An 11,623-nucleotide genomic window follows, 5' to 3' on the forward strand; every position below is an offset into this window, starting at 1 on the left:
AGTGCGCACATAAAGGGGAAAGACCACTGTGCTATTGTGTTTATTGTTCAGGAGCTTGGTGTAATGGGTTTTCTCAGTCTGGGTTACCGTCAACATTTGCTGTGTTGTACCGCCGCCCCGTTGCACATAGATCTGAGCAATGTTTATGGCTTAACAGGCCATTGCAATAGAGCCTGTGTGGGAGCAGATATAGCAGCCATCTTTGTATTCCATGTTGATTCAGCTGACATGTTCATGTTACAAATGGGGATTTACAGGTGGTTCCCACTGCCTGGTGGCAGCTGATTGCCACGTGTTGGATTGCCTTTCATATCGAAACTGCTGTGCAAAAGTATGCCATGATTTTCCCAGGACATTTCCAGCCATTTAAGGACTTACAGTAGTCCTTACATTTTGTATAGATTGCATTTACGAAGAGGCATTTATAGCTCATAGAAAAATATATATTGGATATAGAAAGATTTTAAGATTTTATTAATTTCTATTACTTTTTTCAAGGCTTGGAAGTAACACTTCTGAAATTCTCAAGTTTTCATTGTTCATACCTGATCTGACCCTTTTGTTGATGTAGTCAGGTTGATTTATTCATATTAAATGTATTATTTTTAATTAATTAATATTATATTATATTATATTATGTTATGTTATGTTATGTTATGCATAAGGGTATATTTAGTCCCATTAATTTATTTATTAATATCTTGAAATTAGCACTTTTATATTCTGCTATTTTGTATCATATATTATAATATCATATCATATCATATCATATATTATATTATATTATGCATAAGGGTATATTTAGTCCCATTAATTTATTTATTAATATCTTGACATTTATAATTATATTGCTACATAAAGCTCTTTATGTTCTATTATTTTGTTATACGACATTATAATATAATATAATATAATAAATATATGCTCTATCTATAAAGAATAAGGGTTCATTTAGTCTTATTAAATTAATTATATTTAATATCTTAAAATGTATAATAATATTGCCACATAAAGCACTTTTATATTCTGCTATTTTGTATATTATACCTTTATTCATATACTTTCTATAAGGCTGCTATAATGCAATTGATATAAGGTAATAAATAAATGAAAATAGGAGGGATTTTGTGCACATTTGTCGTCATGCACAGAAAGTGTTTAGTGTTTTAGCAGATTTTGTATCATATATTATAATATCATATCATATATTATATTATATTACTATATATTATATTATACCTTTATTCATATACTTTCTATAAGGCTGCTATAATGCAATTGATATAAGGTAATAAATAAATGAAAATAGGAGGGATTTTGTGCACATTTGTCGTCATGCACAGAAAGTGTTTAGTGTTTTAGCAGAAATGTTTGAAGAACGTGTAGTGTTGCATGGTATTATTCAGATCTTTCCAGAGCTTTGCAGAAGATGCTGGATTCATATGAATATGTGTCAAATGGTCGTCTTTTCTGGACAGGAAGGCAAATCCTCTCTGGTGTCCAGCAAGCGAGCCGTTGCTTGGTTACGCAGGTGAATCTCTATGTTCCTGGTACAGAGAGGAATATTACATCCTAATTAACCAATAAAACGTCATAAAAGATTCGCCAAGCACATGCAATCTTCAGAAAACATATTTCATAGTTGCACAATGGGGGAATTCGAGGTACTTTTTATTCTGAGTTTCATTATAGATGAACAAAAAAATTAAGTAGCTAATCATTCATGCTAAATGACATCAAATAAGGGTGTTGCTATGTGGTTTGCTAAGGTGTTCTGAATGCTGCAGTGCCGTTTCTAGGGTGTTGCTAACAACATTTCTCCTCAGAAAAACTGTATAAAGTGATGCATCAACAAAAACAGTGAGTTACGTAAGTTTATACTCGCTAAGCTAGTCAACTAGCTTCACCAGCTAAAGCAAACATGTTGTAATGTCTTTGTGCCAGGCACAGCGCTAGATAACTCGAAGTGCCTGATTAGGGAGCCAGGATTGAATTGTCCTCTCCTCGGAGATGGCATACCTGGCCGGAATGTTCTGTCTGGCTAGTCACGCTAATATCAATGAGTTTAAAGTCAAGAACATCCAGAACTATCACATGTTTTCACACAAAGTGCTAAAGTCACAGTTACGACCGAACAGAACAGTTGCCATTACGTCAGTACCTTTACAGTTTTAGCTTTTTCTTGTTTTTCCAGAAAGAAAAGGATGTAGTGTGTGAGCTAATGCTAACAACAGGAAAATGTGAGTCTTATCTGATCCTCAACAGGAGAAACTTGTAGTAAAACTGACTAGCATGCAGTTCTGACAGTTTTAGAGTCAAACATGATGTCTACGTGATGATTTAATGCATAGCAACACATCCGTTTTATGAAAACAATATAATTAGCTTGTCACTTGTCCACCTCATTAATAAATGGATATATTGTGTGGACATATTTTCATCATAAGCCGGTTATTAGCTATCGGTTATCCGTGAGAGCAGTGTTTATTGTGTTCGACATTACTGTCAGTCGCATCTGGCTGTATTTGCACTCTATGAGAGTCAACATGGACTGCAATTGACAACTAGCTAATTTTCTTCCTGTTCTCTGTAATGGCTATGACATCATGCTGTTAGCGATACAGTTTACTGTTGTTTTAGGACCAGATCACTTTGATACCAAATATCGGATGGTGCATTTTGTTGCAAGGAGTTATATTTTCAGATGCCACTTTATTTGCATGTTTAATGAATGAGGGTTTTCCCTAAATAAACTTTTGGAGTAACACTTCCTTCAGTGAATAAAGTAAAAACAGTCATTTACGGTAAAAGACCGCATGTTTGTTTAAATTCGTTGGCTTCCTTCCATGCGGTTCCAACAACAATGGAGGTGATACAAGCACACTTTCCTTATCATCTGTTTGTATTTTGACAGAGTCTTGGCTTGGCTTGCCAATTAAACAGCTAGTTTACATTTGAGGTTGTGTTATTTGTTTTGATTGCGGTGGAGAGATTATTTGAGAACTTCGGTAAGTCTTGTGACATGGTGAAGTCACAGTCAAGTTTACTTTCATTTCTCCTGATTGGAAAGAGAAGGATTTGAAAACTCAAATGCAAATGTGGTTTTGTGTGTGTTTTAGCACAGTAGTTGCTGGGTATACTGTGCACTGTTGAGGTTGCTAAGGTGTTTTCTGAGGTTTTTAGCTTATTACATTGCAGTTGCTAGGGCACTGATATGCAGCTAAGTTTTTTTGTGTGTGTTTTTTGCACATTGCTCTAAAGTTGTTAGGGTGTTGCTATGCAGTTGCTAAGGTGTTTTGTGTGGGCTTTTTTTTTTTTAGCACATTACCGAGTAGTCTTTTTGAGTGGTTGCCAGGGTGTTTCTATGAGGTTGCTAAGGTGTTTTGTGTGGGGTTTTGTTTGCACGCAGTCATTAGGGTATTCTGAGTGGTTGCCAGGGTGTTGCTATGCAGCTGTTAATCTTTTTGTTTTTTAGGGCTTTGTTGTTCAGTTATAAGGTGATGTGGCATTTTTTAAGCACATTGCTGTAAGATGTTTTGTGTGTGTGTGTGTGTGTGTGTTTTTGGCACATTGCTCTGAAGTTGTTCTGGGTGTTGCTATGCAGTTTGTGTGCCTTTTTTAGAATATTGCTGTTAAGTTATAGGGTGTTGCTAGTTGCTAAAGTGTTTTTTAAATGTTTTTTGGGGCTTCGGTATTCAGTTATAAGGTGATTTGTGTGGGAATTTTTTTTAGCACATTGCTGTAACATGTTTTGTGTGTGTGTTGTGTGTGGTATTCTGAGTGGTTGCCGGGGCTTTGTTATGCAGTTGCTAAAGTGCTTTTTAAAGTGTTTTTAAAGCACATTTCTGAGGTGTTTTGTAAGATTTTAAACATATGGCTTTGAAAATATGCAAAAAAGTCAAATTACTTAGAAAAATGATATCACATCTCTTCTCAACAAACTGCATGATTTGAGGTGCATTCATGTCCAAACAGTGTGGGATGAGTTATGCACCGAAGGTCAATATTTAGGGTTTGGGTTTGACCAAAACCTTTAAAGCACAGCAGTAATATAGTAATGCTTGCTGCTAATAATCAGAACAAATGCCACTAAAAATACTTATTTTCCATTTCTGGGGATCATGAAAGAATTGCCATCAATGTTTGCAAATATATCAGTACTCTGAAAACCATATCACAGGTTTGACTTTTACAATGTGAATATACTTTTTCTTCTGTTGTGTATCTTCCTTTTGCACCATAAATATAAAACGAAAGTTCCTTGTACAGTCTGTTTACACAGTTCATGTAAGCCGTAATAATTGTGCTTGTGCTGGGAAAGGGCTGCAGTGCAAACCTTGGTTTTCCTCTACACAACTGCCTGCAAAATCACCAAGATCACAAGGCACTGCGTGCATTAATATAATCAGTGTACACAGTAAAAATAAGCCTTTAAATTAAAATTAAATTAAAAAAATCTTCTGCTTCTGCTAAACATCGTTAAACTTTACATACACACGCATGCCTTTTCTCTCTCTCACACACACACACACACACACACACATTTTGTGGTCTAGGTTCTTCTGTTGGGACTGATTTGGATGTCTTTCAAATCCTAATAACATTTGACCTGAGTGGCGAGCCTCTGTAGGCCCGGATCCCCATCAAGGGAGAAGCGAGACCTCGCAATTTAACATCAATTTATTTGCCTGTCGTGTTAGCCCAGTGGTGTGTTTACAGTACATTGTGTGTTAATTGAACTTGTCGGCCTTCTGCATATAGAGTCAGTGTGTCTCGGTCATTGAGAGTAATCAGCAGGCCACGATTATGAGTGCAGCTTCATGTTCCTGCGTCACAGCATGGGAAAATGAATTGACTCAGTCATGCACAACGCCCGTTTGGGGAGTGGCTTCCACATGGCCGCCTGAGCCTGGCTCTCCATCGTTCCACTGGTCCTTGCTCTCCAGATTCCCACTTGCATAGATGTTCTTGCACTCCCAAGAAGCTTGCATGGATGTCCATCCATAAAAACATCCTGACTACTTGTAGGAACACACAGTGACTGACTTTTACACACACACACATATATATATATATATATATATATATATATATATATATATATATCACATCACTATACCTTTTCTATGGTGTTCTGGATGGTTGACTGCATTATGCGGTTGCCAGGGTGTTGCTATATAATTGCTAGTGTTCTATGCTTTTAGCACATTGCTAATTGTGGTTGCAAAAGGATTTTGTGTGTGTTTATGGGTGGTTGTCAGGGTGTTGCATAGGAGTTTTTTAAGCACATTGTTGTGCAGTTGCTATGTTGTTCTGGGTGGTTGACAGGGCACTGATATGCTGTTGCTAGGGTGTTTTGAATATTTTAGTGCTTTTCTATGCAACTGGTAGGACACTGATATGCGGTTGCTAAGGGGTTTTCTGTGTGGTTGCTATGCAGTTGCTAAGTTGTTGCATAGGAGTTTTTTTAAGCACATTGGTATGCAGTTGCCATGGTGTTCTGGCTGGTTGATGGGTTGACATGCAGTTGCTTAGGTGTTTTGTGGTTTTCTGGGTGGTTGCCAGGGTGTTGCTATGCAGGTGCTAAAGTGTTCTGTGCTTTTATCACATTACTATGCAACTGCTAAGGGTGGTTGCCAGGGCGTTGTTTAAGAGGTTTTTTTTTATTAGCACATTGCTGTGCAGTTACTATGGAGTTCTGGGTGGTTGCTAGGGTGTTGCTATGCAGTTACTGAGGTGTTTTTGTGGATTTCTAGATTGTTGCCATGGTGTCGCTATGTAGTTGCTAAGGTATACAATGTTTTTAGCACAATGCCATGCAGATGCTAGGACACTGAAATACGGTTGCTAAGGTGTTTGGTATGGTTTTCTGGGTGGCTTCCAATGTGTTGATATGCAGTTTCTAAGGTGTTCTCTGTTTTTTTCGGTTTCTAGATGGTTGCCAGGGTGTAGCTATGCAGTTGCTAAGGTGTTCTCCGTTTTAGCATATTGCTATGCAGTGGGTAGAACACTGATATGTGGTTGCTAATGGTTTTGTGTGGTTTATGGGTGGTTGCTAGGGTGTTGTGTAAGTTTTTTTTTCTTTTTTTTTTCTTTTTTTTGCACATTACTGTGCAGTGTTCTGGGTGGTTGCCAGGGTGTTGCTTTGCAGTGTTATGTGTGGTTGGTAAGGTGTGCTGTGTGTTGTTCTGAGTAATTGATAGTGTAGCTGTGCAGTTTCTAAGGTGTTTTGTGTTGATTTCTAGATAGTTGCCAGGGTGTCACTATGTAGTTGCTATACAATGTTGTAGCACATTGACTAACTTGGCTTTAAATGTTCTCTTTTGTCTCAGTTTGGAACTAAACACTTTTTGCACTGAGCATCTGCTGTTATTAACAGCTTGTCAATTACAGTTTTATATTACACTTGGCACTTTGGTGAACCTTTCATAGTTTGATTTATATATTTTGTTTTGCTTGGAGGTCACAATGTTCCTCTGTCATGTTTATGACTTAATGACATGCTGAACGCATCCTAAATCAATTGATTTTCCCAACTGTTTGGAAGCTGGTTTGAAGAGTTAAGCGTACTCTCCTATCTCTACAGTTCTGACCTCATAAAAAAATCTTCTTTCAGCTTGCCGCTAGCGTTTATTATTGCAGGTGTGAAAGACTCTATGACAACTATGCTAACATCAAGTACACATAAGAGCAGTCTTAAAGGAATAGTTCACCCAAAATTAAAATTTTTTGTAAGTTTACTCACCCTCAGGCCATCCAATTTCGACTTTTTTTTTCTTCAGCAGCACAGTAAAGAAGATTTTTAGCTGAAACCATGGCCCTTGGTGATTCATAAAATGCAAGACAGCGGCTGCATGTTTTTGAGAACAAAAAAAAAGCATATCAAGGAACATAAAATTAATACTTGTGGTTCCTGATGATATATTGAGGTCTTATGAAGCAAAACAATCGGCCTGTGCAAGAAACTGATCATCATTTACTACATTATTACCTGTAATCCCGAGTCTCACGCAACGGGGAAATCTGATTCTTTTCCGCAAACTGATTCTTTTGGACAGTTCATTTCAATGAACTGGTTCAGTTCACTAGTTTCATTTACGTAATCACTCAATGATGTAACGTATACACAGTTATATTATTAAAGCACCCAATAATGATGTGAAATGTGGATGTTTGCATATGAAGTGAATAACCTAGTATTAATCAGCTCACCTTTTTACATAAACAATGAGAAATCCTAAAAACGTTCATATCGCCCCTTCATTCAAATGCTCGGTTCACACATACCCATATCACTGGCTCACTGATTGTCAGGCATGTCAGAAAGTGAGTTTTAATTGAGTAAGATTTAGTAGATCTGTACTACTCGAGCCGCAAACTGTTAAGGCGATTCAGTTCGATTTGGTGAACTGATTCAACTAGTTCACCAAAAAGAACCAGTTCAAAAGAATGATTCGTTCACAAACCGGACTCTGGAACATTTGCCTGAGGCTGTGGATCACAGGTAATAATGTTGAGTTTCTTCCACAAACCGATCGTTTCACATCATAATACCTCAATATATCGTCAGGAGCCACAGGTATTAATTTTGGGTTGATATGCTTTTTTGACTCTAAAAGTGATGGTAGCCAATGACTAGCATTTTACCAAGGACACCAAGGACTTTCACCGGCGGACCACAATTTCAGGTAAAAACTTCTTTACTGTTCTTCTTGGGAAAAAAAAGTCACCTATATCCTGGATGTGATAAGGATGAGTATTAACAGCAAATTTAAATTTTTGGGTGAACTATCCCTTTAAATGTAGAATTCACTAGTTCTGAAGGTACTGTACAGAGGGATTATTAGGTTTGTTAGGCACGTGTGAGTCTGGCACGTACTGGATCCATCTGCAGACGTCTGCAGCTGGCCTGGGTTATGTAGTCACTGTAATCCTGACACACACGTGTCCAAACACACATACATGTTATGGAGATGACATCAACCATGCTCTGCTCTTAACAACCATGACAAGATGCTGATTACAGTTATATAGTTAAACCTAACAGTTTTTACATTTGTTTTTATGATTTATGTTTGTAATATGCTAAAAAAAAAAAAATTTCCAATTAGCAAGTGTCTAATTAAAAGAGAATTCAATAAGATTAATAATAAGGATACGTTTTTTTTTAAATTTTGTTTTGTTGAGATTTTTATGCCATTTTATAGATAAAATGAAAAATTTAAATTTTTTAATACATTTTTTTTAATGGACTAAATAATATGTCATATGTCATGCCTTTTTAAAATTAAAATTAAGTTACAATTGGTTACAATTATTACGTTTTTATTAACACGTTCGAAAATGTTTTTACCATGCATCATTTCCACAACATATATTCACAATATACAAATACCATATTTGTTTGTTTGTTTGTTGTTATTTTTAATTGTTGTTTATTGTTATTGTTATTGTTTTATTTTATTTTTTATTTTAAGATGTTTTTTTTTTTTTCATTTAAATTATTACTTCATTTGTTCCAGTCATCATTGATTCCATGTATGTGAGGGATATTATGGATATGACCTCATATTTTCCTTGCTATATAATTAGCTCAGTGTTTCTTTGCTCAGATGAACTCATATGCTTTCTGGTGATTGACCCTATATAGGGGGCTGGATCAAGGCAAATACGCTATGCCTCCAGGCACCATCATAGTAGAACAGGTGCCTGCTGATGCCCTGCTTAATTATTATGGGGCAGGATGTTACATAATCATTTCTTAATAGCCATTAGACCGACTGCAAACAGCACCTTCTGGAGGCCCAGGGATCAGCCCTGTCACTGACGATTATGTGACATGGCAAGTCGGTTGAATTCCTGGATGACGGGAAATCCCTGGATGTTGATTCAGGGCTGAGAACATTGAGATTACAGTAAGATCTAAAGCTCAAAACACACAGAGTAATCATTTGTAAACACTTCCTTGTGATTAGAATAGGATAGCTTTTAATTGTCATTGTACAGCTGTACAACAAAATTTTTTTTGCTCTCACACTGAAGTGCACACATACATACAAGACATGTACATTTAGCAAAATGCAAACAATGATACAGATAATGTAAACAGTGCAATGTAAACAGGTGTGCAGTAAACAGTGCAAATGTAAACAGTTATATATACCAAATGTGCAAAATAGGTATAGTGCAAATGTAGCAGATATGTACAGTAGTGAGTGAAATATTAATAAATCAAGAGAATTAAGGAATAAATATATACATATGAGAATATTATTTAATTGATATTATTATAAATTATATTATTTATATGATTATATTATTTAAGCAGCAAAGCTAAACAATAAATAAATAATATTTTTTTATAAAATATGAATTAAATAAGCAGTCATAATCCCACTTTTTCCATCCCTTTATTTAATTCAAAACACCAGACAGAAGCAATCACAGAGAGTTGCAAACAGGTAGACGCAGTTCATCAATATAGCACATAGAGCCAGAAAATCGTCCCAGATTAGCATTAAAAAAAGACCTTTGTGCCTGAATGTCTTTTCTCTTTCTCTCATCCATGGCAACACAGAAAGGCTGCAAAGGATGTGAGAAAAAAAACATGGAGATCCTGCTTTTCATCTGAAAGGGGCTTTTATCCACACTCCCAAACTGACCATAAATATCAGCTGGGCTTTTTCCCAGATTTGGTCTGGGAAAGATTTTATTTTATTTTAAAGCCTATATTCAAAATATTCTCATATATATTTATTTTTGAGAGAACTAGCACTATATATGTAACGTTATGTAATAATGACACGTTGATTGAAGCTACTATAAACTGTTATAAACAACCTGTGTTGACATTGATAGCTATAACTAGTTGTTTTACAGGTGATGATTTTTTTATTCCTGGCAGATGACTTTCTGAATATCATGCTTGCCATCTGTTGACCATGGCGGTCTCTTATGTCAAATCACTTTCAGTAAGCCGCTCTGGAGTGTCAGATAAATACCATAAATGTAAATGAGATCCTTTTAGCAATGGGCATATGGCTATATAAGAGGTAAAATTGCTATATCTTAACGATATTTCCTTATTCAGATACTTTAATTCGATGGACCAGTGGCTGCTGCTCATTCAGGCTCACTTCCAGGCCCTGGTCGCATTCATGCATTAATGCATCAGTGCATACCAATGCCAAACCATCAGCCCTGCATGTGCCACAGCCCTCACGTGAGACTGGCACATGCACAAGATGATCATTTTCCACGCCGTAATCACTGACAAACACCATATGCTGAATACTTTTAGAAGTTAAACGCATACAGTAGAGATTTCACATGTTCCTCATTTATAGAATCAGACTGCTTAAAATACTGTGATCTTACAATTAAAATGACACTGTGTAATAAGTTAAACAATGAAAAGATAAATAATGCCATTTGAAACACCAGCTTGCCATATTTGACTTTCTTATACTTTACAAAGCGCTCTTTAAATGAAATGAATAATACACATGCAATGCTACTAGTGTAGTTTTCCATATATGTTAATTAGCAGCATTAGCTGTTTTACACAGAACATGTTTTCAGTGCTTATTTAGTGATTTTATATATAAATACACATGCGTTCTGAATATTCGGCAAGTTAAAAGTAGTTAAACTTTTAAAAAGCATCTTAAAACCTTTTTACCGTTTATTTCTATTTCTGTCCTGCGCATTACGTTTTAAAACGCAAAAATGTGTTCCGTTGGAGCGACCGCTTAGCGATGTTTGCTAAACAAACACATTACTATTGCTATAACTCTTACTTAACATTCGAGATTTGAATACTTTTTCAACCCTAAATCGCTATTCACATCGAAATCAATATTTGGTGCGAAAATTTGGTGCAATGAATATTTTAATTTAAATAAATGGCCGTTAAATATCTGCTCAAACTCTCACGAACATTTGCATGTTGTCAGTGCGACAGAATTTTTTATTCAGAGAGGTGATCTAATCTCTTTTCCATCATACTATGAATAAAACTGGCCAACCAATGAGATTTGTGTTTTCGGTCACATGCCCAGAGCCGCTGCTGTTACACGAAACTACAACTTGGTGGCGCTCACAAACAGACTTCCAATCTTTTCCGAAACAAACAGGTGTCAGAAACAGAAAGTTGCGCAAACACTTTGTGTACCACGGTAACCGGGTATTTCGGCTTTCCTGTAAGCGCCACCTACTGTCAAAAAAATTTAATTTAGGTTCAGCCCATCTGCCGTTTGTTGTCCCAACAGATGTGAATCATAATCGTGTGAATTGTTGTGGAAAAGTGTGCTATAATTTTTCTAGACAAATATTTTTTTTGTCTAACAGACTACAAAAACACGTAAAACATGGTAAACACATTCAGAACACCTTATCAACTACATAACAACAGCTTAGCATCATAGTAGTGGGTTTTGTGTAAAGATACTAAAAAATTATCAAAGTGCCAGCATTTTACTTTATGAATTGTTGCTGTTTTTACACAATTTGCAAAAAGATGACACATAATTACAATAGTATGCTACATAAGAATCTCTCTCACTGGCCTTGTTATTAAAAAGAAGAGACACTGTGTCTCTCAAACAAGGCCAAAGCCAAATAG

Source organism: Sinocyclocheilus rhinocerous, unplaced genomic scaffold, assembly GCF_001515625.1.
Source record: "Sinocyclocheilus rhinocerous isolate Xijiao unplaced genomic scaffold, SAMN03320098_v1.1 scaffold1259, whole genome shotgun sequence".
In the NCBI taxonomy this organism is placed as follows: Eukaryota; Metazoa; Chordata; class Actinopteri; order Cypriniformes; family Cyprinidae; genus Sinocyclocheilus; species Sinocyclocheilus rhinocerous.